Below are 22,976 nucleotides of genomic sequence, written 5' to 3'. Positions count from 1 at the left end.
GAGAAGCTCTGGTCTTGCAGGGCCCAACTCCACTTCGAATTTCTCACTGCTGAAACCCACTTAAGGACTTTAAAAGTGCATGAGAGATGGGACGTCTGCATGCAAGGGACTGAAAGCTAATTGGTCAGAGTCAACTAGTAGCATATTTCTTTCTGGGACCATTGCTAATCCTGCCCCAACCCCTATTCTTCTGGTTCTTGTTGTGACTTTGATTATCTCCTGACCCTTATGTGAATACCCCTCATGGTTTTGGTCCCTTCTAAGTTCTTGAAGAGGGATCTGGGTTTCAATCTGTCTTGTTTACTGCCTTCCAGGCTTAAAGCCATTCCAACCTGTTACCATCTCTCCCCAGGATCTTTGGAAGTAGGGGGTGGGGTGGGAATAATTTTAAACAAGGATTAAATGATAGTTAAAATTCCAAGCAACTGCAGTTTCACTGCGACAAATGTGAGTTTTTAAAGAAACACGGCTCATTAGCATTTATGTGCTTTAGCGGGCGGTTTACCCATTTAGCTATGCATGTTCTCTTAAAATTTTTGTAATTTTACTTTGAAGTCTGTCATATAGCTAAGCACCTGCACTACTTATCCACAATGCCCATTACATTTGATACCTTATCTCTTGGGAGGCCCTGTTTGTCACTGTGGCCTCCTCATCACATTCCTGTGGTGGGCCACCAAAGGAGGAACAGACAGCTGTGAGGGAACAATCCGGATCTCTCTGCCCTTCTTGTGAGCCTTGCCAACCACACAGAAGGGAGAAGGGAAGCTGTGGATGAGGCAGCCAGTTTTGTATGATAAATTCTCTACTCTTTCAAGTCAACGTTTAAATCAAGTTATTTTTCATTATTTCTCCTTTTCCATTGCCTTCTCTGGCAGGTAAATTATTCACTAGAAAGGAAATGAATGAATAAATAAGACTTCCTCCAACTATATTGCTAGTTTTTATTTAAGTTTAAATTAAGAACAGTTTAATATGGCAAAAAGACATATGAAAAGATGCTCAGCATCACTAATCATCAGATAAATGCAAATTAAACCACCGTGGGATATCACCTCATGCCTGTCAGATTGGCTCCTAACATCAATAAATCAACAAACAATAAGTGTTGACAAGGATGTAGAGAAAAGAGAACCCTTGTACAATGTTGGTGGGAATGCATGTTGGTGCAACCTTTGTGGAAAACAGTATGAAGTTATATCAAAAAATTAAGAATGGAACTGCCTTATGACCCAGTGATTCCACTTATGGGAATATATTTGAAGAAACCCAAAACACTAATTTGAAAGAATATATGCATCCCTATGTTTATTACGGTGTTATTTACAATAAGCAAGATTTGGAAGCAGCCTAACTGCCTATCAGTAGATGAGTGGATTAAAAAGCTGTAGTACATTTACACAATGGAATACTACATGGCTGTTAAAAAGAAGGAAGTCTTACCTTTTGCAACAGTATGAATGGACCTGGAGAATAATATGCTAAGTGAAGTAAGCCAGTCAGAGAAAGACAAATACCATATGATTTCAGTTGCATAAGGAATCTAATTAACATAATAAACTAACTAATGAAATAGATACAGACTCATAGATACAGAGAAGGGAATGACAGCTGCCAGAGAGGCAGGGGTTAGGAGACTGAGTGAAAAAGTTTAAGAGATTAAGAAAAAAACAAAAAACACCCTCTTAGACCAGACAACAGTACCGTGATTACCAGAGGGAAGGGGAAGGGAGATGGGAGGGAGGTAGAAGAGGGTAAAGCAGGGATAAATGGTATGGAAAAAGACTTGATTTTGGATGGTGAACACACAATACAATATACAGATGATATATTATAGAATTGTATGCCTGAAACCTGTAGAATTGTATTAACCAGTGTCACCCAAATAATTTAAATAAAAAATTTTTTAACTTAAAAAATATATTTAATGAACATGGTGAAGCACTTACAAGATACTAATCTATGTGTTGGGGCTCAAAGATGATTACACTAAGGGTTCCCATCATAAGGAGTGCACAGTCTAGTGGGAAGACATATTTAAACATATGTTGATAATAGTGTGCAATGTGTACTGTACTAAGTGCATCTAAAAATAGATTATCCATAGAGAGAAATAAGTAATTCTGCTTGGAGGTGTCTCTTGACTTATCTGTCATTGGTGACCAATGTGATGTTTTAAAGGAAGAATAAGAATTCTCCAACTGGACAAGATAGTGAAGAAATTAAAGATAGGGGACTATAAATGCAAAAAACATGGTACAGTTTGGGAGTTGTATTAATTTTCTATTGCTCTCATAACAAATTAGCATAAACTTAGTGGTTTAAACAACACAGCATGAGTCTCAATGGGATAACATCAAGGTGTGGACAAGACTGTATTCTTTATTGGTGGCCCTAGGGGAGTATTTGCCTTTCCTGGCTTCTAGAGGCTAAACACATTCCTTGTCTTTTGGCCCCCTTCATCTAGTAGATCAACTCTTTCTCATACTTTCCAGTATTTCCTTCTTCTTCCATTTCATCTCTAATTCAACCAGGAAAGATTCTCTGCTTTTAAGGATTCACATGATTAGATTGGGCTCAGACAGATAAACCATAATAATCTCCCCTGTCTCAATCACATCTGCAAGGTCCTTTTTGTCATGTGAAGTAGCATATCCACAGGTTCCAGGAATTAGTACATGGACATCTGCCTATACCACAGGAAATATTATACAACTAAAACGGTCATGGAGATTTAGAAAGGGAAGAGAGAGATAGCAGTTGCCAGATAATGAAGACTGTTGTATGCATGTTAAGGGAGCTAGACCTAATCCTGAAGGTAATGGGATCTTTTAAAGGGTTTAAAGCAAAGTGAAAATTTTGTTTTGGATAGAACACTCTGTTGACAGCCTGAAGGACAAATTCATAAAGGACAAGACTTGAAGTCAAGGGCAGTGATTAGTTGACTATTGCCACATTCTCAATAGAAAGTGATGGGGACTTGTGCATGGCACATTATAAATTCTGCTTATGCTATGAAACTATCTGATGATTTATTTCCACAGAATCTATAGATGAAATGCTCCATAGTACCAAATTTCTCTTTAAAAAATGGTCAGGATACCTGAATTTTAATATTATATTGTTTAAATTTTAAAAATTCCAGATGTTAGGCAAAGAAGATGTTTATTCTTTAACCATAACTCCCATAGTCTTACATGTCTCTTCCCCAGATAAAATACCAGTTTTTTCAGTAATCATAGATAGCCTGCCAACCACTCCATTTGGAAGTCATCAGCATATGAGTGATAATTCAGTCTACAAAAGTAAGACACCCTAGGAAAGTGAGTAATTTAAAGAGAGAGAAAGGATAAAGACTAAACCGGGGCAACACCAACTTTTAATGGGAGGACCAGAGAAGAAAATAGAAGAATAAGGAGAGAATCATGAGACCATATGTCACAGGAAACAGAGGAGAGAATTCCAGGAATAATGAACTATAAATAAGTCAATTGTAATAAATGTCATAAAATTACCAAGTAAGATGAAGACAGAGAAATATAATTTGAATGTAATAATTAAGAGTTCATTGGGGTTCCACTTCCAGCCAAGTGGAGTAAAAGGAACCAGAAATACCCTCTGCCTTAAATAACTAAAAAATTGATCAAATGATATGAAACAATGGTTTTCAGACTTGGGAAAACAGAGTACAGGACAATGATCTTTGGGAATAAGGAAATAAATGAAATGATGTCTATAGTTGCCCAGATTACTATTTAGAGAGTTTTCAATGCTATGATAGAGAAGGGAACACATAGCCAGGTCTTGCTAATTTGAGGAGACAGAGTTTGGGGTTCAGGAAGGCCAAGCTGGCAAAATTCATAGGTCAGGCGAGGAGAGAGTTTCAGAGAGGGAGAATGCTCCAGAGAGCTGCAAAAGAGTACTGATACTGCTGAGGCTGGGAGAAGAACTGCCAGAAAGGAGGGTGTGGAATAATACCGAGAGCTCACACAGGGCCAAGTATAGGTCATGTTCCCAATAACCAGAATAGAAAGACCTCCTAATACATGGGCTCTGAACAGAAAGGTACTGACTCAGAAATGGGGCCAAATTAGCCATAGACAGAAGATTATATATTTAAAAGAAGTGTATATATTTCAGACATACGTGGATGAGTTGAACGCAAGTCTGGAAAGAACAAAACTGTTTCCAACAGTTAGTTAAATTAACAGTAACTTAACAGACTCACAAAATATATAAGGGAACACCAAAACATTTTTGTCTTTTAACAGTATAAAATTCACAATGTCTGGCATTCAATCAAAAATTACTAGGCATGCAGGAGAGACTTCCAGCCAAGATGGAGACATAAATACACACGCTGCATCTCCTCACAACTAAGAACAAATTTACAACCACTTCAAAACTAAAAACAAAAACAGAAAATCCAGAAAATTAAAACCACAGGAAAATTCAGCAAAGAAATAAAGAAGAAATAATCAGCCAGAAAGGTAGGAGGGGCAGAGCAGGGATGGAGAGAAAGAGGAGTGGAGCAGTGGTTGCAGGGGCAGTGCTTGGCAGCAGCACAGCTAGAGGTGGTGCAGCTGGCAGGAACATGGCAGGCATGGCTAGCAGTAGCCGTGGTGAAAAACACAGTCATACAGTTTAAATCTGAGAAGCAATCCCAGCCTCAACCCAGACCCCAGAGCCCATGGTTCCAGCACCAGGGAAAATAGAGCCATGTTGCTTCCGACTGTGAAAGCAAGTGGGGGCTGGGGCAGAGGAAGAAGCTACTAGTCTCAAAAATGAGGCAGCTTGCTTAGTGCAGGAATGGGGAGAAGTGCCTGGAAAAGCGGCAGCAACCGGCTCTTTTCCTTCTCAGACCCCTCCCCCACATGCAGCACCAAAACGAGGTGAAACAGTTGCCAGCACTAACGAACACCTAAGGCTTTGCCCCCTATAATGTAAGGGGTGTGACAGCCTCACCTAAATCACAGAGGCAATAACAGAAAGCTGTCGTGATGAGGAGACAGAGAAGTATGAACCAGAAGTGGGGGAAGATCGAGGTCCCAGTGACACAACTAAGTAATGAGCAGATGGCATGCCTAATGGGTTAGGAGACAGAGAGCTTAACAGATACACAGGTTAAGGCATTGGTGATAAGATATTCACAGACTTGACAGCAAAGATTAAACAGGATGGGGAAAGAATGAAGTCTATCCTGGCTGAAATGAAGAAAAATCCATGTGAAATAAATGGTGAAGGAAAGGAAACCAGGGTTCAAATCAACAAATCGGAACATAAGAAAGAAACAAATAGTCAACCAGTACAGAAGGAGGAAACAAGAATTTTTTTTAAATGAGGAGAGGCTTAGAAACCTCTGGGACAGCTATAAACATGCCAACATCCAGATCATAGGGTTGCCAGATGGTGAGGAGGGAGAGCAAGAAACTGAAAAATTGTGTAAAAAAAATGATGAAGGAAAAATTTCCTAATTTGGGGAAGGAAATGGACATATTGCTCTGGGAAGCACAGAGAGTCCCAAACAAACTATACCCAGGAAGAACAACACCAAGACACATCATAATCAAAAACCAAAGGTTAAGGATAAGGAGATAATCTTAAAAGCAGCGAAAAAGAAAAGGAGAATTACCTGCAAAGGGGTGCCTATAGAATTGTCAGCTGATTTCTCAAAAGGACCTTTATAGGCAAGAAGGGACTGGCAGGAAATGTTCAAAGTGATGAAAAGCAAGGACCTACAACCAAGATTACTCTATCCAGCAAAGCTATCATTCAGAATGGAAAGGCAGAGAAAGTGCTTCCCAGACAAGGTGAAGCCGAAGGAGTTCATCCTCACCAAGCCATTATTATATGAGATATTAAAGGAACTTATTTAAGAAAAAGAAAATCAAAACTATGAACATTAAAATGAAAACAGTATCACAACTATTAACAACAGAAGCAAGGGAATGGAAACAAAGGCAAACTAAGCAGACAGCTAGAGTGGGAACAGCATCATAGGTATGCAGAGCATGAGGGAGGAGGTCAGCTGGGAGGAGGAATAAGGGAGAAGGAGGGAAATGGTGCAGGAGTTAAGCATAGTAGGAGGGTGCAGTATGGACAGGGGGAGATTGAGAAGAACTTTATGCATGACTCATGGACATGGACTAAGCAGGGGGGACTGCTGCAGGGAGGGAGGATGCTGGATGGAAGGGAGCAAAGGGAAAAGAAATTGGAACTGTAACAGCATAATCTATAAAACATACAAAAAATTACTAGACATGCAAAGCAGAAACATATGACATATAATGAGAAAAATCAATTAATAGACACAGAAACAGAATTAGTAGACAAAGACATTAGAATAGCTATTACACATATTCTGAATGTTGAGAAAAAGATGGAGGAAACCATGAGCATAATGAGAAAAGTGGAAATTATAAAAAAGACCCAGATCAAACTTCCAAAGGTGAAAAGTACGGTACCTGAGATGAAAAGTTCACTGGATGAAATTAACATCAGATTATACACTAAAGAAAGAGAGATTAGTGAGCTTTATCATATGACAATAGAAATTATCTAAAATGAAACAAAGAAAAAAGACTAGAAGATAAAAACTAAGAGACCATCGGTGATCTGTGGACATGTGTGGCCATACATATGAGTGATTAGAGGGAGTACAGAAAAATATTTAAAGAAATAACACAAGAAAATTTCCAAATTTTTTGAAAACTATAAACCCACAGTTCCAAAACTCTGAGCAAATCTAAAGCCAAAGAAAACCACACCACAGCATATCATAAACAAATTACTTAAGAACAGTGATAAAGAAAAATATATCAAAATCAGCCAGAGATATGAGGAAGTCATCTGTCAGTTTACCAATTCGATTATGTACTAGTAGTCTGTTGAGTGACTGGAAGATGAGGGAATGGAAATATAGAACAGAGACTAGTCTTTTTGAGAAAAACTAAAATGAAAGTGAAGTAGATAAAGAAAAGGAAGACTAGATGGGAGTATACCATCCAAGGTAGATTTTGTCTCTTTTTTTTTAATGAGAAAAATGAGCAAATTTATAGGTTGAAGATAATGTTAATTATAATAATAATAAAATAAATGACATTGATTAAGCCCTTACTTGTGTACTAGATATTATACTAAATTCCTTATATATACTGAGTCATGTAGTCTTCACCACAGTCTAATGAAATGGGGATATTTTTGTTCCTTTTACCAATGAAGAAATTGAGGCACAGATTGATTCAGTATTACTCCAAGTTACATGATTAAGAGTAGCAGAGCTGGAATTCAAACCAAATCCACTTGTGATATACTGACTACTATATGCTGAGCCAGCAAAGAGGGAGGAAAGTAGAAGTTAGAAAGGAGAGACGGTATAACTGATGACTTAATGTCTAGGAAGAGATTTGAGAGCATGGGTGGATGAGTTGGTCTTAACTAGAAGAAAGACTTTGTTTTTGAGATTTGGTGAAAGAAGTAAAAGGTAGATGTGGGTGTAGATAAATGGATCCATCGATGTTGGGGGTGAGTTTAGGTGGCTTAAATGTATTTGGTGAAAGAATTAGGTGTGTAGGGAAGCTAAAGCTTCATATAACTGCTAAGGGGAAAAGTCAGACAAAAGGAGTGATGAGTCATTGTAGAGAGGTCAGTTGTATTTAGAAAGTACTTCAAATGGCTACATTGTATATTTCCAGCAGTGAAAGTGTTAGGGTGAGGGAGAGGAGGATGGTAAGGATTTCAAGTTTATGTCACCTCCCAAAACATGGTAACTATTTCTCAAAATGAGACCAAACCAGTAGGTAACGTCAAAGGAGGCAACAAGAAGAGAGTAGGTTAATAATCATGGCCACCTTGGTTGCACTGAAGTCACTGACATGAACACCTAATTGTTTCCTTATTCAGAGGAGGATGGTAAGGATTTCAAGCTTATGTCACCTCCCAAAACATGGTAACTATTTCTCAAAATGAGACCAAACCAGTAGGTAACGTCAAAGGAGGCAACAAGAAGAGAGTAGGTTAATAATCATGGCCACCTTGGTTGCACTGAAGTCACTGACATGAACACCTAATTGTTTCCTTATTCTGATTGACCCCCTTCCAGATAAGTTCTCTGGGTACAAGCTCTTACTGAGCTCTTACTTTCCTTGGAATGTCCTAGAACTTCAATTTTTCAAATTTTTTCCTTATTGTTACATCTCATTTATGAATCATGAACTCTTGTTAAACTTTTAGCTCTAGAGTAAATGTTTCTTTCCAGTCTCAATTACCAACAAGGCAATTCAGTAACACAAGTATCTATTGTGAAATCATATTTACGAACTTATGACATTATATCTAACCTTTCATTGTGTATACTCTTTGACAATGTAAGATTGTTCTTTATGCCCTATTTCTAAGATTCTGCATTTTTAAAACATGACAAACTTGGTACCAATTTATATCGTGTGGTGTAAAAAATGTAACTATTTTTTCCATGTTATACTTCTGTGTGCCTGGCTGGTTTGGCTCAGTGGATTGAGCGTCGGCCTGCGAGCTAAGTGTCGCTGGTTCGATCTTCCAGTCAGGGCACATCAGAGAAGGAAAACTCTGACTCCAAAAAACCTCCGCTGCCTTGCGGCATACCTCTTCAGGGGAAAGGCTAAGGGAGTAAACCCCGACAGAAAATCCGGAGCCGGAGTCCCTAAGGCGGTTTGACGTTGTAGTCAACACCGACAACTCCTGCGGCGCACCTGAAGCCAAGCTGTATTGACTCCGTCTTTCCCTTGGACCCTTCAGCTGCGAAGAGAGGGGGGGTCTGCTGCATGGGCAACAGCAGACCCTCCATATCACCCTGCCCAGGCTCTGTAGCTTCAGCTTCACTGGAGAGGACACTCCAGCGTCATCGCACGATGTCGATTCAACAAGGGAGGAGACAGATACCGTGTCACTCCCGAGTCAGACTGCACAGCCATTCTTGGCGGTGCAGATAGACTCTTAAGAAGCTACACCATCGTCTCTCGAGACGGACGGCTGCCGACGACGACGACTTCTGTGTGAAGCATTTCATCTATTAGAATTGAGACTAAAGTTTCTAACCAGAGCTGTACCTGCTTAAACAGATAATTTACAAAATTACAAAAGTATGAATGTTTTATGCATATTAACTTCCAGGTTATTATTTTTATTTTTTATATATTTTTTAAAGATTTTGTTTATTTTTAGAGAGCAGAGAAGAGGGGTAGAAAGGGAAAGAAACATCAATGTGTGGTTGCCTGTCACACACCCTCAACTAGGGACCTGGCCTGCAACCCAGGCATGTGTGCTGACTGGAAATTGAACTGGTAACCCTTTGGTTCACAGGATGGTGCTCAATCCACTGAGCCACACCAGCAAGGACCTGATTTTTTTTTAAGTATATTTTATTGATTATGTTGTTATGGTTGTCCCAATTTTTTCCCCCTTTGCTCCCCTGCTGCCTAGTACCCCCCTCCGCTCCAGCAATCCCAGCGCCCTTATTTTGAACCAAGCAGTTACACTTCTTAATCCCTGCACTATTTCCTCATTTCTCCCTCTTCCCCCTCCCAGCTGATAACCCTCCAAGTGATCCCTATACCTATAATTATGTTCCTATTCTGGTTTGCTAGTTGGATTTTGTTTTTATTTTAAATTCAGTTGTTGATAGTTGTGAGGTTGTTGTCATTTTAGTGTTCATAATTTTGATCTTCTTTTGCTTAAGTAAGTCCCTTTACCATTTCATATAATAATAGTTTGGTGATGATGAGCTCCTTTAGCTTTATCTTGTCTGGGAAGCACGTTTTTGCCCTTCCACTCTAAATGATAGCTTTGCTGGATAGAGTAATCTTGGACATAGGCCCTTGCTTTTCATTACATTGAATACTTCTTGCCAGTCTCTTCTTGCCTGCAAAGTTTCTTTTGAGAAATCAACTGATAGTCTAATAGGCACCCTCTTGTAGGTAATTCTCTGCTTTTTTCTTGCTGCTTTTAAGATTCTCTCTTTATCTTTCACCTTTGGCATTTTAATTATGATGTGCCTTGCTATGATCTTCTTTGGATCTAGCTTGTTTGGGACCCTCTGTGCTTCCTGGACTTGTATGTCTATTTCCTTCGCCAAATTTGGGAAGTTTTCCTTCATCATCTTTTCACATAAGCTTTCAATTTCTTGCTCTTCCTCTTCTTCTTCTGGCACCCATATGATTCAGATGTTGGCACATTTAAAGTTGTTTCAGAGGTTCTTAAGTTTTTCCTCATCTTTTTCAATTCTTGTTTCCTCATTCTGTACTGGCTGGCTGATTTTTTTCTTCCTTATATTTCAAATCATTGATTTGAACACTAGTTTCCTTCCCTTCACCATTGGTTTTGTGTGGATTTTCCTTCGTTTCACTTAGCATAGTCTTCACTTCTTCCCTTATGTGTTTGCCATACTCAAGCATATCTGTCAAGGATCATTATCACCAGTGTTTTGAATTCTTCATCTGTTAGGTTGGCTATTTCCTCGTCTCTTAGTTCTCCAACTGGATCCTTGATCTGTTCCCCCTTTGGGACCATACTTCTCCATCTCCTCATCTTGTCTGGCTCCTGTGTTTGTTTTCCTCCGTGTCTTATTGTCGCACCTGTTACATTTAAGGGGCAGAGCCTTAGGTATTCATCAGTACAGGGCAACATGTTTCACCATCTTGTGGCGCTGTATGTGAGGAAGGGGTCTGAGAGGGAACAATGCCACTTGCTCAGCACTCGACCTTTCCCAGGCACTTCTTCCACTTTCATATGGGACTGGCGCCTCTCTAGCTGTTGCCCTGGCTGTTGTTCCCAGAGGGGGTGGGTCTGTGGATGTTCTAGGACTGTGGGGGTCCTTTAAACAAGCAGACTCTGCTGGGAGGCCTGCAGTTTCTGCCTCCACCGCAACCCCCTCTGGTTTGCACAGTCGGAAGCAATGAGGCTTGATTTTCCCTGGTGCTGGAACTGTGAGCTGTGTGGTTTGGTCAGGAGCTGGGAACACTCCCCTGGTGTCCCTCCCCACTTTTTAAAATGTGTGACTGCATTTTCTGCTGGCCTGCCACTGCCACTGCTGCTGCCACTGCCACTGCCACCACCCCACATCCTCTCCGTGTGGGCCCCACCCCTGCTACGTGTCTGGATGACTATTTCCTCTTTATATCTTTGTCGGTCTTCCATGCAGCTCTATTTTCTGGTAGCTCTTGTTGTCTCTAGTTTTGAGATAGTTGTATTCCTTCTTAGTTGTGGAGGGAGACACAGCATGTCTGTCTAGGTCTCCATCTTGGCCAGAAGTCCTGATTTTTATTTTTAAGAAAGGTAAAATCTAGTCTTCACAATTTGGTCTTTTTTTCTTTTTCTCTTTTTGAGGGTTAATTTTTTATAGAATAAATCAAATAAAAGATAGCTTATCGATGCTTTTTCTGAACATCTATGACTTAACCTTTCCAATTTATGTAGAAACTATGAAGACCTATCAGATGTTTGCCCTGTCAAGCTTTCTTCACAGGTTCTTAGGCACCAAAGGCAGTGGAGTGATAGAAACTGTGAATAGAAAAGGAAACCTCTCCATCCTCTTGTTTTTCCTGTGTCATAAAATTTGCCAACAAGCATCCTTGGGCCACCTCCCAACAAGCTTCAAATGACTGCCATTTGAAAGGAGATTCAACTCAGGGAAAATATAGCTGAGTTTTCACTAAGTTTGAGCTAAGATCTGGCTGTGTCTGCCAATAGGATCTCATCACAGTTCTCTCCCATTTAAAATTCTGCTGTGAATACCTATTGTTTTCAAACCCAGTAGTTTTCAAGCATATTTCAGTAGCCTTTTATTATTAAAAGCATTAAATGTGTCAGAGACAATAAGAAAATATGGATAAGCAAAAATAAAAATATAAAAGCTATGTATCCTTACTATCCAAGGAACATCATTTTGACATCTTGGTTCTTATCCTCCTAGATCAATACCTTATTGATAGTGTCTATTTGATGAATTGTCATCATACTCTTTTAATTCTTTAAATGTAGTTTCCTTTCATACTTTGAGCATATTTATTATAGCTGCATGAACTCTTTATTAGGTCCAACTTCTGTACTCCCAAAGCAGTTTCTGCCCTTTTCCCCTATTTCTTCATGTCTCATCATTTTTTTTGTTGAAAATAGGACATTTTAAATGATATATTGTAGTAATTCTGGATCATCCCCAGGCTTTTCGTTGTTGCTGTTTTGTATTGTTATGGTTGTTCATATGTTAATTTGTTTGGTGACTTGGCTACACTAATTCTGTGAAGTCTATTTCCCCTATAGCTTCTGATGTCTCTGCTTAGATATACCTCTCTTGTTTTATCTTTAAGTTGGTTGCCTGGTGATTCCCCCTGTGTCAACATAGCTTAGTGTCAGCCCCTGGTTGGTCAGGGATTGTGCTTAAGCCTCCTGAGCCAGAAACATTTTCATCCTTTTTCACTGAGTCTATATGTGGCTTGGGGAAAACTTTTAGAGTTCAGGGAGCCTACCTATCTTCCTGGCCTTTAGCTCAGGGACTGATATTTTGGAAGCTCCCTCTCTGTGGTCACTCCTGTTTGGTCACAGCCTTGAGCTTTTCCACAGCCTTCTGGACCACCAGTACCAACAATGCTGTTAGCAGGGCCCTCTTTGGCTGCCTCAGACCCCAATTTCTCCATTATATCTCTGCTTGTCTGCCTCTATTGTTATCACTAAGCTATTGGCCTCCACTTAATATTAACCTTTGTGATATCTATTGTTTCTGACAATGCCCTAGGCATAGAACACTCTGTTCCAAAAAGTGAGCATCCTTAGGCATAGCTGCAAGTCTTCACAGCTTGCTCAGCCCCACGTGATCAACAGGAATTGGAGGGATAGGAGATTCTAATCTTCTAGGGTTGCCTAGCTAGAGTATTCTTATAAAGCAGGAGCTTGGGGTGTGGGGAAGGACTCTACTGAATCATTGCAGCTATCCATCCAGTAAAGCTCTTTCACAACGCAGAGCTGGGGGTGGGGGAGGATGAGTATAGCAGTTTTCTGGGGCTACCCCACCAGCCTGAATAGATTTTCAGCAATAGGAAGGTAAGGGACATGGGTTCTTTGTGGGTTGCCAAAGCTGCTCAGAATAGTTGTTCCATAACATGGATCTAGGAGTGATGGATACAACTCATGGTTCAATTGCCATGGTCTTCCACTTTCCTTTTTGAGTTTCAGTGCATTTTGTTAAATAAATGCTGCTCAATTCCTTGCATACCCTTAGGTTGATTTCCAGAGACTATAAATGTTTGTCTTAGATCATTTTGACCAGTTTAATCAATGTTTGTTGGAGGGAGAGAATTTATTAGGCTCTTAATACCACCATCCTGGAAGTTATATAACTAGAAGTGATCTGTAATTTATCATTTTACTTATTTGCTTTAACTTAACAATATGAATGAAATTGTAAAATGCCAAATGTAGTTATTTACTAACAAAAAAACTACTGAGTGTAGTTTAAGTGTTTTGTCATTTCTTTTGTGTATTTCCTCAACCTGTGAGATACCTTAGGGCAGAACCTATGTCACATTCATTTCTGTTTCCATCATATAGGGCAGTAGGTAGGAGATAATGGTCTTTTCATCATCAAAACAAGACTAAATATTACATGAGTCCATAACTATCTTACCCAATTACTTATGTCTTGTAACTAGCTTGTAGGCCAGTTATAAGGCTGGCCCCCACATGGCCTTCAAAGTACATGCATACATATACAAACACACACTCTTACACTTACCTTTTCATAACTTTCTCCAGTAATTTTTCTTCTGTAAGAGTGCCCATGTGCAGAGCTTATGTTTTTCCTTTTAGACTTTAAAGTCCTAGTGCCTATGGCCTACCCCTATTTCAAGAACAAATAAAAATATTTGAGACCTGAAATAAATTATATATTGGCTCAAAAATACAGAAAGAAAACTGAAGAACCAAAATAAATGTGTTTAATTAAATACCTATAAAATATAACATTAGGTAAACCTACTAACAGGAGCTCAACACTTCAAAAGTTACATATAAATTATATTTAAGGTGACATATGAATGCATTTAAATATTTTTAAAAATATATTTCATATAGAGAATGGTGGAACCTCTTCAAAGGTTTTAAAAATCTTGTTCAGCATATTTATTCCATATATTTAAAATAAATGTTGTGGGAACTGGCACCCAGGCCTGTCACTAGCTTGTAGGGACTTCATGATATATCCCAAATACATACACAAAGAAGTAATGCCTTTATAATGCATTGAACAATGTTTTTTTACTCTTATTTGAGTAAAGACACCATGAAACCCTGCTGTGTAGATTCAGCCCTTTGCATGTTATCAGTTACATTCGTTCATTTGCTCTCTTGGCAAACATTTGCAAAACACTTTTGTGTGCCTTGTGGTTCCACTGGCTGATGATAGAGTAACCTGGGCCTTTTCCTCAATGTTTTTGTTTATTAGTTTGGGGGTAACATTGTTTTTAAATCACTTGCATTCATCACTGCATATTTTAATATAAAAAGCAGAGTTCTTTGAGGGGTGGGTGATGTATGTAGAGATCTAAAATTTAGGAATCAGAGAATGTCATCTTATGGACTGATATTTAAGCTGAAGTATGAAGAAAGAGTTGAAGTCAGGGTAAAGTGAAAACTGGCCATATCAGAAGCCCTGGTGTAGAAAAATGATTCATGCAATTATAGAAATAAAAGGAAGCTCTATGGATGGAGCACTATGAGCCTGAAGAAGGTTTGAGAAAGAGGATGGGAGGGTGGCAGTATCATGCAGGACCTTAAGGGTCATTTCAAGGATCTTGAATTCTATTCCACTTGAGTTTTGATCATCTACCATAACAAGACCTTGTTTGATTTTTTTAAAAATCTCCATGAAAAGTAGGTAGAAGGGGGCCTAAGTAGAAAAAATTATGGGGAGGGGAGTATAGCGGAGGTTTTGTAATAGTCTACATGACAGATCATGTCACTTAGACTAGTGGGATCGGGGAAGGGAGAGGAAAGTGTACAGATGCAAGAAACATTTTGGAGGACTCTGGCCAAGATGGAGGCCTAGAAAGACACAATGGGTGTCCCTCCACAACTAAAAAGGAATAAAACTACCTCAAAACTAAAGACAACCAGAACTACCAGGAAATAGAGCTGCATGGATGTCCAACAAACAAAGATATATAAAAGAAATAGTCATCCAGAAAAGTAAGAGGCATAGAGCCCAGGTGGAGAGCGTGCGAGGTGGTGGTGGCAGCGGTGGCAGCAGAGGTGGCAACAGCAAGCCAGCAAAAAGTGCAGTCACACGTTTAAAAAAGTGAAGAGGAACACCAGGGGAGTGTTCCCAGCTCCTGACCAAACCACACAGCTCACAGTTCCAGCACCAGGGAAAATCAAGCCTCATTGCTTCCGACTGTGCAAACCAGAGGGGGTTGCGGTGGAGGCAGAAACTGCAGGCCTCCCAGCAGAGTCTGCTTGTTTAAAGGACCCCCACAGTCCTAGAACATCCACAGACCCACCCCCTCTGGGAACAACAGCCAGGGCAACAGCTAGAGAGGCGCCAGTCCCATATGAAAGTGGAAGAAGTGCCTGGGAAAGGTCGAGTGCTGAGCAAGTGGCATTGTTCCCTCTCAGACCCCTTCCTCACATACAGCGCCACAAGATGGTGAAACATGTTGCCCTGTACTGATGAATACCTAAGGCTCTGCCCCTTAAATGTAACAGGTGCGACAATAAGACACGGAGGAAAACAAACACAGGAGCCAGACAAGATGAGGAGATGGAGAAGTATGGTCCCAAAGGGGGAACAGATCAAGGATCCAGTTGGAGAACTAAGAGACGAGGAAATAGCCAACCTAACAGATGAAGAATTCAAAACACTGGTGATAATGATCCTTGACAGATATGCTTGAGTATGGCAAACACATAAGGGAAGAAGTGAAGACTATGCTAAGTGAAACGAAGGAAAATCCACACAAAACCAATGGTGAAGGGAAGGAAACTAGTGTTCAAATCAATGATTTGAAATATAAGGAAGAAAAAAATCAGCCAGCCAGTACAGAATGAGGAAACAAGAATTGAAAAAGATGAGGAAAAACTTAAGAACCTCTGAAACAACTTTAAATGTGCCAACATCTGAATCATATGGGTGCCAGAAGAAGAAGAGGAAGAGCAAGAAATTGAAAGCTTATGTGAAAAGATGATGAAGGAAAACTTCCCAAATTTGGCGAAGGAAATAGACATACAAGTCCAGGAAGCACAGAGGGTCCCAAACAAGCTAGATCCAAAGAAGATCATAGCAAGGCACATCATAATTAAAATGCCAAAGGTGAAAGATAAAGAGAGAATCTTAAAAGCAGCAAGAAAAAAGCAGAGAATTACCTACAAGAGGGTGCCTATTAGACTATCAGTTGATTTCTCAAAAGAAACTTTGCAGGCAAGAAGAGACTGGCAAGAAGTATTCAATGTAATGAAAAGCAAGGGCCTATGTCCAAGATTACTCTATCCAGCAAAGCTATCATTTAGAGTGGAAGGGCAAAAACGTGCTTCCCAGACAAGATAAAGCTAAAGGAGCTCATCATCACCAAACTATTATTATATGAAATGGTAAAGGGACTTACTTAAGCAAAAGAAGATCAAAATTATGAACACTAAAATGACAACAACCTCACAACTATCAACAACTGAATTTAAAATAAAAACAAAATCCAACTAGCAAACCAGAATAGGAACATAATTATAGGTATAGGGATCACTTGGAGGGTTATCAGCTGGGAGGGGGAAGAGGGAGAAATGAGGAAATAGTGCAGGGATTAAGAAGTGTAACTGCTTGGTTCAAAATAGATAGAGGGAAGTTAAGAACAATATAAGAAAGGGTGAAGCCAAAGAACTTATATGAATGACCCATGGACATGAATAAGGGTGCTGGGATTGTTGGAGGAAAGGGGGTACTAAGCAGCAGGGGAGCAAAGGGGAAAAAATTGGGACAACTGTAACAACATAATCAATAAAATATACTTAAAAAAATAATTTTAAAAATTTTGGAGAAATCCAGAATAATCACTGAACAATAGCTGGAGATAAGCTTTATAACTACAGAGAGATAGAAGAAACCACTTCACCAAACATGACTGGTAGGGAGTATGGAGGAGATGTGAGAGGGCTGACTGGCCTCCCACAGGTAGCAGCTGAAGTGCCAGAGGGAAATTTCAGCAGCAACGAGGGTTCCTTCTGAGAAGTGTTGGTCCTAAACCCCAAGCTGGGCTCCCCAGCCTACAACACCAGAGCTGGAAAAGAACCCAGGTAATATCCAGCTGTGAAAAGTGGTGGGGCTTCTGTCTGCCAGGGGCAGACAGCTGAAGATTCAAAGAGCATCTTAGAGTACCAATGCATAAAATTTCATTTTAGTCACTTGCCCTGGGCTCCAGCAAAGTGGGGACAGAGTGGACAAGAGACACTTGAGGACAGTCTGGGGACATTGGCTTTGGTGAGAGAACTGAGGGAGCAGCTGCCAAGACCCCATAATAGAGAAACCATCTTTCTCATGCAGAGCAGTCCCCTCCAAGTGGCATCAGCCTGAGAGGAAGCAATAGCCTTGCATACAGAAATTATTCTGACCCACCCTGTGGTGCTTAGAGCTAACTACTGATTATAGATCGACTTGATTAACAACTGAAGAAGATAGCCACAAACTATGGATCACTGATAATCTTTAACAAGTTGCCTAGGGCCAGACTGGGACACCATCTGACATCACCAAGGACAGATTCAGAAAGGTAAAACAAAGGTAAACACTAGATTCAACTGAGACAAATTCCACCATGCTCTTCTTTGTGATTTGCGTTATTTTTCTCTCCTGCATAGCTTTTTAACATTCATTTCTTGTCTTTTAAGTTTGTGCCTATTAGGTCACTAGTTTTTATATTATAGTTTATTTCAAATATCATATTTGACTCCTCCTTTCTTTTACTCAATTTTACCTTCTTTTTTCCTCTTCTTATTTTAGTTTTAAATTCTACTTTCTCTCTGGCTATGGCTTGCTTGTTTTCATTCCACACTCTTACTATTTTCCCCCATCCAGCCTCTCAAAACCATTTTCTTGTTTTTAGTCATCTCACATTCTTTTTCTCATTCTTAAAATACCTTTATTCTCTTTCCATATTTATCAATATTTGCTTATTGATTGTGGATATGGCAGTGGTTGTTGCGTTTCTTCAATTTTATTTCTAGATCTTTACTATTTTTGTATTTCAAATCTCAAATTTTACCATCCCCCTCTCCCACTCCACTTTGCCTTCCTCCTGACCTTTCTTTCTTTTTTTCATTTTAAGTTTTAATATTTCCCTGTCTTAGCCTGGATTTCATTCCTCACATTTAGTATTTCTTTTTCATCGATGCTCTCTAAATCAATTCTCTTTCCTCTAGAGATCTTTTAATATTTTCTTTCTTTCTTTTTTCCCCCTCTTATTTCCATCTCTCCTATATTAATCTTTGCTCATTTGTTGTTAGATAGTGCTGTGGTAGAGCAAGGGATAAAAAACCTGTTTGAAAAAGTAATGACATAAAACTGCCCTAACTTGATGAGAGAAAAGTTACACAAGTCCAGGAAGCACAGAGAATCCCAATCAAGAGGACCCAAAAAGGCCCACTCAAGGATATATCATAATTAAAATGGCAAAATTTAAAGACAAAGAAAGAATCCTAAAAGCAGCAAGGGAGAAACAGCTAGTAACATGCCAGGGAGAACTGATAAGGCTATCAGCTGATTACCCAACAGAAACAGTACAATCCAGAATGGAATGGCAAGAAATATTTCAAGTAATAGAAAGCAAAGACCTGCAACCAAGACTACTCTACTCAGTAAGGCTCTCTTTCAAAATGGAAAGAGAAATAAGGAGTTTCCCAGACAAAAACAACAACAACAACAACAACAAAAACTAAAAGAGTACACTTCCACCAAACCAGCATTGCAAGAGGTGTTTAAGGGACTGCTTAAAGATGAAGAAAAAGAAAGAGAGGGGGGGACACAAGTACAAAGGGAAAACCTGACAATTTATAAGTACCTATCAATAGTAACCTTAAATGTAAATGGATTAAGTGCTCCAATCAAAAGACATAGGGTAGCAGATTGGATAAGAAAACATGTGCCACATATATGCATTCCATAAGAAACCCACCTCAGAACAAAACACCTACACAGACTGAAAGTGAAGGGATGGAAAAAAAATATTCCAAGAAAACAGATATGAAAAAGCTCGGGTAGCAATAGTTATGTCAGACAAAATAGATATCAAAACAAAGGCTATAAAAAGGGACAAAGAAGAACACTACATAATACTTAAAGGAATACTTCATCAAGAAGATATAACCAATGAATGACTCATGGACATGGACAACGGGGAGGGATATAATTGTGGGAGAAAGGATGGGCTGGGAGGGGGGAGCAATGGGGGAAAAATGGGACAACTGTAATTGAATAACCAAAAAATAAAATTAAAAAAAAAAAGGAAGAAAATAACTTCCTGTCCCTGGCCAAAGGAAAACAGTGAAGGTACAAGAAGAGACCTCCCAAGGGTGAGGCAGAGAAATAAAGTCTTATGAGCAGAACGTTAGGGGTTAGGTAACTGGGCCACAGAGTGGGGCACTCCTGCTATAAATGCTTGATGTGATCACCACAATGACGTGGGCCAAGCTCTGTGCCCCTCTTTGAAAGTCCAAATGTAATAGAGCCACCTTGCAGCAGGCTGATCAGTAAGTGCCATGTCAGAGAAATAAAATTTGAGTCCCACCTGCCCCTACTGCCTTTTTGACATTAGACTCTTTTAGTCCCCGTTTTGTAACCTGTAATATATCAATAGTAACAATGCACTAAGAATTATAAGACAATGGAGGTAAAAGGCATTATGCAAATGTTAGTGTTTTCTGTTCATATATTTGTGTGCATACATGCACCTGCATGTTGTGGACTATATGATTCTAAAACTTTTATGTTTCACAAAATCAGAAGAACACAAGGAGGAATTGCACTTCATGTGATAGGTTGGGTGTAGGGAACAGTGCCTGGGCAGGAGGGTGCAGCTATGCACATGGGCACACAATGAATATATACACTAGGTGGTGACAGTTAGGAGACTCCATGCTGCAGTGTGGATGCCATCTAATTACCTACAAACATACTTGATATAGACCACAAAAAACCTGATACCATCTTTATTCAGGGCTCAACAGAAAATCAGCATTTCAGTGAGACTTTGATGAGAAATTTATAATAATCTTATAAAAACAGCTAATGTAATATGATTGTTGTACAAAATTAATGAAAACATTTAGGTGAGAGCATAAAAAATGTTTATAATTTGGAAATTTTAATAAAATAATTTTATGACCACTGTAAAAAAAAAAAAAAGAAGAAGATATAACCATTGTAAGCATATATGCTCACAACATACAAGCACCCAAACATATCAGGAAAATATTGGAGGACTTCAAGAATGATATTAACAGTGACACACTCTTAGTAGAGGATTCTAACATCCTACTCTCAACAGTGGATAGATCTTCAAGAATCAACAAGGCAATTATGGCTTTGAAAAACACTAGATCAAATGGACTTTATCTTTCACCTCAAAGAAACAACATATAAATTCTTTTCAAATGAACATGGAATATTTTCGAAGACAGACAACATGGTAGGATACAAAAAAAGCCTTAACAAATTTAAGAAAATTGAAATCATGTCAAGCACCTTCTCAGATCACAATAGCTTAAAACTAGAAACCAACCTTAAGAAAAAACTCAAAAACATTCAAATTCATGGAGACTGAATAACATGCTATTAAGTAATGAATGGGTTGACAATGAGATCAAGGAAGAAATCAAAAAATTTCTGGAAGCAAATGAAAATGAACACACAGCAGACCCAAATCTATGGGACACAGCAAAGGTAGTCTTGAGAGGGAAGTTGATAGCAGTACGGGCCTACTTAAAAAGATAGAAAAGTCTCAAAAAAACAACTTAACCTTACATCTACAAGAACTAGAGGAAAAACAATAAACAAAGCCCAGAGTGAGTAGAAGGAAGGAAATAATCAGGATCAGAGTAGAATTAAGTGACATAGAGACTAAAAGAACAATTCAAAGAATCAATAAATTCAGGAACTGGTTCTTTGAAAAGAAAAACAAACAAACAAGCCTTTAAAAAGATTCATCAAGAAAAAAAAGAGAGAGGACCTAAATAAATAAAATCAGAAATGAAAGAGGAGAAATCACCACTGATACCACGTAAATACAAAGGATTGTAAGAAATTACTATGAACAATTATATGCCAAGGAATTTGACAACCTGGGTGAAATGGACAACTTTCTAGAAACATATAATCTTCAAAAACTGAATCAAGAAGAAGCAGAAAATTTGAATAGACTGATAACAACTAGTGATACTGAAGCAGTAATAAAAAAACTCCCAGCACACAAAAGCCTTGGACTGGACAGCTTCACAGGTGAATTTTACCAAACTTTTAGGGAAGAGCTACCTTCTATCATTTTCAAAGTATTCAAAAAAATTTAAGAATAGGGAAGTCTCCCAAACTTTTTTTATGAGGCCAGTATTATCTTAATTCCAAAACCAGGTAAAGACATAACAAAGAAAGAAAACTATAGGCAAATATCACTGAAAAACATAGATGCTGAAATCCTCAACAAAATATTGACAACCAAATTCAGCAATACATTAAAAAGATCATACAGCATGATCAAGTAGGATTCATCCCAGGGATGCAAGGATGGTATAATATTTGCAAATCAATAAAGGTAATATACCACCTAAACAAAATAAAAGACAAAAATCACATGATCATATCAATAGATGCTGAAAAAACATTTGATAAAGTACAGCACCCATTTACGATAAAAAACACTCAGCAAAGTGGGAATAGAGGAAGCATACCTCAATATAATAAAGGCCATATATAAGAAACCTACAGCCAATGTCATACTCAATGGGAAAAACCTAAAAGCTTTCCCCCTAAGATCAGAAACAAGAGAAGTGTGTTCACTTTCACCACCTTTATACCACGTAGTATTGGAATTTCTAGCCACAGAGATCAGACAAGAAAAAGAAATAAAAGGCATCCAAATTAGAAAGGAGAAAGTAAAACTATCATTTTCAGATGACATGATAGTGTACATAGAAAAACCTATAGGATCTACCAAAAAACTACTTGACCTAATAAGTGAATTTGGCAAAATAGCAGGGTATAAAGTCAATATTCAGAAATTGAAGGCAAAGACCAGAAGGGGGGAGGAGGGGAGAAAGGAGGGAAAGAAGGAGAAGGGTCTAGTCAAGAAACAGCTATAAATGACCCATGGACATGGACAACAGGGTGAGGGATTTACTGTGGGAGAGGAGGTTGGGCAGAGCAGGAGAGAGCAACAGGGATAAATTGGGACAAGTGTGAGAGAGCAATGACAGAAAAAAACCCTAATACAAAATGCTCATTGAATTATAGTAATACTTCAGTGTTTGATGTTGTGTTATAGTGTCTATTACATACTTATCACCTAACTAAAAAAGTAAATAAAAAGTTCTTTTATCAGAAATGAAAAAGAAGTAAATAATATTGCTTTATGTACTAGATAAACTTTCATGTTTCTTTGACAATAGAAGCAGAATCTTTATTGTACAAGAGAGTGAACATGGATTTTTGGAGCTGAACCACTTAGGTTCCATTGCTCATTCTGCCTTTAACTAACTCTATAACTCTTAACAACTTACTTATCTTTCTAAACTTTAGTCTAAAATGGAGTTAATACCTACTTCACAAAACATTTTGAGACTAAAATAACTGATGTACAATACTTGCTCATAATAGACGCTCAAGAATTACTAGCTCTCTCAACATACAAGTAGCCATGCTAGTAACGTACACTATTCAGGTTGTTTGCTAAACCTAGAAGTATGTTTTTTAGAATTGG

At 38.7% G+C, this 22,976-nt stretch overlaps 1 protein-coding gene across 1 annotated transcript in view; it reads left to right on the top strand.

Annotated features, from left to right (window-relative positions):
• The window catches only part of CCDC146 (coiled-coil domain containing 146), a 141,028-nt gene that overhangs the window by 52,019 nt on the left and 66,033 nt on the right, over positions 1–22,976 (top strand). The gene's annotated exons all lie outside the window — the stretch shown is intronic.

This window comes from Furipterus horrens, unplaced genomic scaffold (genome assembly GCF_987537825.1).
Source record: "Furipterus horrens unplaced genomic scaffold, mFurHor1.1.pri manual_scaffold_9, whole genome shotgun sequence".
In the NCBI taxonomy this organism is placed as follows: domain Eukaryota; kingdom Metazoa; phylum Chordata; class Mammalia; order Chiroptera; family Furipteridae; genus Furipterus; species Furipterus horrens.
The sequence above is the reverse complement of the archived record's forward strand: the minus strand, read 5'-3'. Positions and strand labels throughout refer to the sequence as shown.